At 35.7% G+C, this 6,000-nt stretch overlaps 1 protein-coding gene across 5 annotated transcripts in view; it reads left to right on the top strand.

Moving 5' to 3' along the window:
- Positions 1-6,000, top strand: part of Nek11 (NIMA-related kinase 11) — a 267,222-nt gene that overhangs the window by 54,057 nt on the left and 207,165 nt on the right. The gene's annotated exons all lie outside the window — the stretch shown is intronic.

Genomic DNA, 6,000 nt, shown 5'->3' with positions numbered 1-6,000 from the left:
TTTTTTTTTTGGTTTTTCTCCGGTACCGGGAACCGAACTCACGACCTTGCGCTTGCCAGGCAGGCGCTTTGCCGCTGAGCTAAATCCCCAGCCCCTAGAAATGACTTCTGACTGCAGGATCTATGGAAGGGCTGGCCCATTATATTTGAACCTTGGTAACCTCAAAGGACTTTTTATGAGGACTAGTGAGTTATTTTATAGCAGAATGTCTGTCAGTTTGGGATTTTTCTAATGCTTCCTCATGATTAGATTGGGGTTCCATCCTCAGATGAGTACTGTGTTCTTCTCAACACGCCATATCAGCGGGTACAGGATCTGTGGCACATCTTATTGCTCTGACACTAATTTTGATCACTTGGTTAAGATTCTGGCATCTGGATTCTCCACTGTGAAGTTGTTATGTGCCCTCTCTGACTGATAAGTATCTCGGGGGAAGATACTTTGAGGTTATGCTGATATTCTGCTTCCCCTTAAACCTTCACTTATTGAGTTTAGCATCTTTCTATGGAAGTTGCCTGCAGTTATTTTTTTATTCTGGGTATATATTTGTTTAATTGTGATTATGTATTTCTCTTATTGTTTTTATATTTACTAATTAAGATTTCCCTTTAAGGAAGAGCTATTTCTTATCTTTCATTTATGTGTTTATTCACTTATTTCTTTATATCAGGATGGACTCATGCATATTTATGGGTTATGACTCAGGCTGTCATTTTTATAGTATTTAATTTGGTCATTTGTTTTTTCCATCTTCTTTCTTTGTTTAAACTCTGAAATATTTTAACCTTTAAACAACAAAAGGTTATAAAGCACTACCACTTATTTTTGCTTAATAAAATTGTTAATCTAATACTTGAAAAGCAAAACTAATTTCATTTGAAAGAAATACATTGCTGGGAGTGGTGGTGCATACCTGTAACCACAGTACTCTTGGATATCTTAGCAAGATCCTGTCTCAGAAAAAAAAAAAAAAAAATAAAGATGGCTGAGGATGCAGCTCCATGTTCCTTGAGTTCAATCCCCACTATCACACACACACACACACACAATGAAACACACTAATATAAAGCAATCCATCTCTCAATAAAATTTATGATATTTGGGATATAGCTCTAGTTGACATATGAATATATACAAATATAAATGTTAAAAATAGCATCAGAATAATCCTAGCTTAAATCTAGCTTCCAATATTTTTTTCAGTTATTTTTTTAAAAAAATAGGCTAGTGCTTTATAGATGAAAACACTATTTCATGTCACTTCTAAGATAAAACTAAGTTCTGTCATTTTATTTTTATTGCTGTACATTTAACTCAGTGAAATAATACTAACTCTGCAAGAATTTGAAAAAGAATTAGTGACTAAACTCAGAGGTGCTCATTTATATTACTGGACATATGTGCCATGATAGTGTATGGCATTTTTTAACTACTTAAAAACAGTATTTTCTTATTTTACTTTAAAGAATATAATGTGACTTGACATTTTTCTGCATTTTATGTAATCCTTTACAGAGAACTTTCAAAATCCAAGGGAAATATCCTCAGGGTTTACACAAAAGTGGTAAAGGATTCCCTTCTCTCTCTGTCTCTCTCAATTAATTGCTATTCTCCTAAGTAGTATCGCAAGCCTTTAAAAACATGTCATTATTAGATGAGTCTTATTTAACCCTGCCTTTCCTGAGTATATCTTTTGGCTTTGGAATTATTCAAACTATTGGACAAGATGTTTTCAGTGATGGTCTAAATACTAAGGATATGGTGCATTCATTGTCTAACATTATTTCTCAAAGTATGGTTATAGAACACCTCCAGAGTTGCTCAGGATGCTTGTTAAAATATGTATTACTTAAAAAACACAAGTAACAACAACAACAAAGAACATAGTCCTTGGCTCTATCCAAATTTACTTAATCAGAGTCTCTATTGATTTGGTCTGTGAATATGCATTTTAAACAAGAAACTTCGATAATTCTGATACATGCTACAATTTGAGGTTCATTGGAAGGATATTTGTTTAAAAGATGTGGTAGAGTATGAAAGAACAGCATTCTGAGATGTCAAGCCAGAGAATTAATATGGAATAGCTTTCTGATTTTAAAATGAAGTAGAGTAAACTGACTTTTTAAGCTCCTTCTAGCCTTAAAATGCAGAGATTATGTTGTCCTTTATATGTTCTTTTATCGGTTCAGTTTTGTTGTAATGCAGCCTTCTGAGCATGCTCTACTTTTGTCTTTTAAACTGAGTCTAAGCGCTCCTATTAACTTTTAAAATGGATTAATTTTAAAGTTCTTTGCATTTGAAACTTTTAAATGCCAATCCAAGATAAGGTTTAAAATGTTGAGTTGTTCTTAGTTGAGTTGTTCTTTGGGTTTTCAAGTTCTCAGTGTTTCAAAGTCCATCTGATGTTGGAAAACTGGGATGTGGGAAGGAGGAGATACCATTAATCTACCAAATGGTACTTGGGGCTACAAATTTTCAAAACCTTAGAAGTTAGCATCAAGGCCTTTATTGTGGGTGGTATTAGTGAAGGAAATAATTTACTTTCAGCAATATAGGAGTAAGGGCAACATTAATATTGGTTCAAGTTCAAGTCGATATTCTTTTATTGGAGGACTTTTAGCAATGAAACACACAAATATTTTTCAAAGACAAATTTAAGAAAACAAAATGAACATATCTACTGTATCAAGAACTTCTTAAAATGAGATGTGACATTTCATAAAAAGACTTTTTACTAGTTTACCCAAAGAAAGTAATAAATGATTATCATATCAATCAGTTAAAATCAGAGTGCTTCACAGAAATACCTTTGTTATGGCAAATAGTAATTTGTTGTATCTTAATCTGTGAGTGATTTATCAACCTTAATTAAATCCTTGAAAATTAATCCACAGTATGTTTATTAAAGAACATAGTAAATGCAAAACAAATACTTCTTCTTGGAGATAAATATACAGAATGAAAATCATAGGAGCCCAGTGCTCTGATTAATTTATTCTTTAGTGTTTCATCTTTCTCTGAACTGAATTGTCCTCCACTTAGTGCATGTCTTGTTACAGTTCTGACCCAGAAGGCAAGAGGGAATTTGTGTGTTTCCTTTGGACATTTCACTGTGAGGTTGATAATTCTATTAGGTCTATTATTCCATTCTTTCAGTTAATTATTGAAGACCCCATTCATTTTTCCTCAGTGATCTAAATATATATTCATATAGTTATAAGAAACTGTATATCTAATATCAATGCAAGAAAGAGGCACACAATTTGTACTCATCTCCTTGACAAGAGAGTGAAAAGAGGTGATTGACAGAGCAACTGTCCATGTCACCAGACAGCGTGCTGTCACTGTGGCAAGACCACCCCCGGGAAGCAGTTCTGCCTGCTCTCAAAGAAGGTAACACAGCAGCTGATGTGAAAAGTAGAGTCTCACATTTCTTCAAATAACACAGTTTAAAAATGACAGTGGACAGTAAAAATCTGCATTGCACTTGGGGATAAATTCCCAAAAGGGGTGCTATTTTAATGCAGAGACAAATTTCACTATTACTGCAACTGGGGCAGACAGCTGTAGGCAAAGGCTCAGTCAGAGACAACTGTGCTTATGAATGGCCTACAGAGATGCACGTCAGATCATGGGGGAAGCTAGAGGGCAGCTGCACTGAGATTTCTTTATGGTTTAAGTTTTTTCTCTCTTTCCCCTTCTTTCCCTTATTCTCTGCTCCTCCTCCTCTAAGCTATCTAGGATGGAAGTGGCAACATATTGATTATTATTTTTCTGCCACTGGAGAAGTTTTACCACATTAAGAAAATTTATGAAGTATTGAAAGGTCTTTTTTCTTGTTTTAAAAGTTCTCCCCTTATTTTGTATGAAAGAAAGATTTTCTAGATTTCTCTTGAATGGGAAAGGGAATCTGGGACTAGAAACGTACACACACCGCCTTTTCTGTGAAGAGCACCCGTGTATACCTCACAGGATCTTATGATCTATTGTAAAAGCATGTTCTCATAACTTATATAGACATTATAATAATATAGCTTACCCAAGGCAATAGAATTCTGATTAAACTCTAGGATTAAAAGATGAAGAGATATGGCACATTTGGAGAATGAGAAGGAAATATAGTCTTTTTGCTAAGGAGTTAAATATTCAATTCATTATAGTTTTGAATTTCCACAAACTTTGATCTCCTATGCCCAGAAAAGTCAGCAGGAAACTCCTCTGAGCTAGGCTGCCAGTGAATGATATACTTTTGACTTGTTATGCCCCTTATGGAAGGGGAAAAATGCTAAGCAAATATTTGCACTTTGCACAGAAAAGAAATAAAAAATGCATTACAAGGGAGTTACTTGACCTCATGTTGTTTGATTACAAGCGCTTTCTTTTTGACTGTCTCACTGTTTATGAATGCTTTTCCTTTGCAGCTAAAGAGAACTCTGCCATAAACAGTCTGTGCGTAGCTTCATGTTTTCCTCTGCTGCTCCCAGTCATCACGGCAAGCATCCCTCCCATTCTTCAAGGGACCCATGTTTTATATCTTGTAAAAGCCAAACTCAGTTGCACTTATCCCACCTTCTTCTTCAGAGAACACTTCTCAAATTGTCTCTATGTTTTCAGATACTTAAGGTACAAGGGATTGTGTATTTATACAATCTATATGAGAGTCCTTGGTGAGAATTTAATATTGTTTTCATTTCTATGGTAATTAAAGAATATTACTACAACCATAGGTAGAAAGATTATTACACCAGAGACCACTGTGAAACTTCAGATATTTATCATATGGACTATGGTTAGTTTTTGGTGTTAAAAATAAAATTATTATTTTTCCTCTCACCAGTGAGTGACAGGACAAGGCCTGACTAAATGCTTAAAGGATGTGTTTGGGACCTGGCATAGGTCAACAGTTGCTGTGTATTGCTAAAAGTTTTGCTATAATTAGAGAAAAGGAGAATTGAGTCTTCCCAAGGCACGTGGTAGTCAGGGTACATCAAATGCAAAGGAATCTGTAAGTTTCCATCAATGCTAAGTACACTGTGGAAGCAACAATTTAGTTTTGCCAAAATATGAGTACATTAAATTAGTATCACTGGTTTTAATTTTATTGGCTTATTTTTTAACATATATACATGTTAGGGTTCCATTTAGACTTTTACGTTTATGTGCATACACTTTTAGGTAATAATAAAAATAATTTTGCTTGGAGTTGTATGCGTTAATTGTCTTCTTTGAAGTGGTTGTCCTTGAGTGATGTGAAAGACAAACACAGCCAGATATTTAAAGCAGTGAAAACAGATTCTATTCCGTAAAAACTAATAATGGGGTTAGCAGCCGAGCTCCATACCAATTTGTGCGAGCTGACTGGCTGTGTTGGAAGGATGGGCCTGGGATGGTGGGGGCAGCAGAGTTAGGGAAGTGAGAAATTATAAAAATTGGGAAATAGAAGTTAGTCCACGTGAAACCCATTGGATTTGTGACTACTGCTTATCAAAATTAGACTTCTGTCAAAATTAGACAAAATTAGGCAAGGAGACAAGGGCCTTATCTTCTGCTGTTGGCTGGAGCATTAAATTGTTCTTCTTCCCCTCCTCCTCCTCCTCCTCCTGTGGTACTGTGGGTTCAGCCCAGGGCCTTCTTGCTGAGCTACCTCTCTAGTCCTTTATTTTTTTAAAATTTTGAGACAGGGTCTCACTGTGTTGCTAAATTTCCCAGCCTGGTTTGAACTTACAATCTTCCTGCCTCAGCCTCCTTGAATGTTGGAATTACAGACATTAGCCACCACGTCCAGCTATACAAATTTAAATTCTTCTGGCAGCTTTGCATTTTGTTGGGCAGGTGCTCTAAGGATAAGGGTTCCATCATTTTAGGAATGGGAACAGGAGCTGCTGGCAGCTATGTCAGTGTTAACTCAAGTCTTTAGAGGTCATAGTTGAGGCCTAGTTGAGAAGAGGGCTCAGAGAAGCCTAGCTAAAGTTTGGCTGAGGAGAGGCTTTTGCCTGT

Source organism: Chinchilla lanigera, unplaced genomic scaffold, assembly GCF_000276665.1.
Source record: "Chinchilla lanigera isolate Chin_1 unplaced genomic scaffold, ChiLan1.0 scaffold00100, whole genome shotgun sequence".
NCBI lineage: Eukaryota > Metazoa > Chordata > Mammalia > Rodentia > Chinchillidae > Chinchilla > Chinchilla lanigera.
This window is presented reverse-complemented; position numbering and strand designations above follow the sequence as displayed.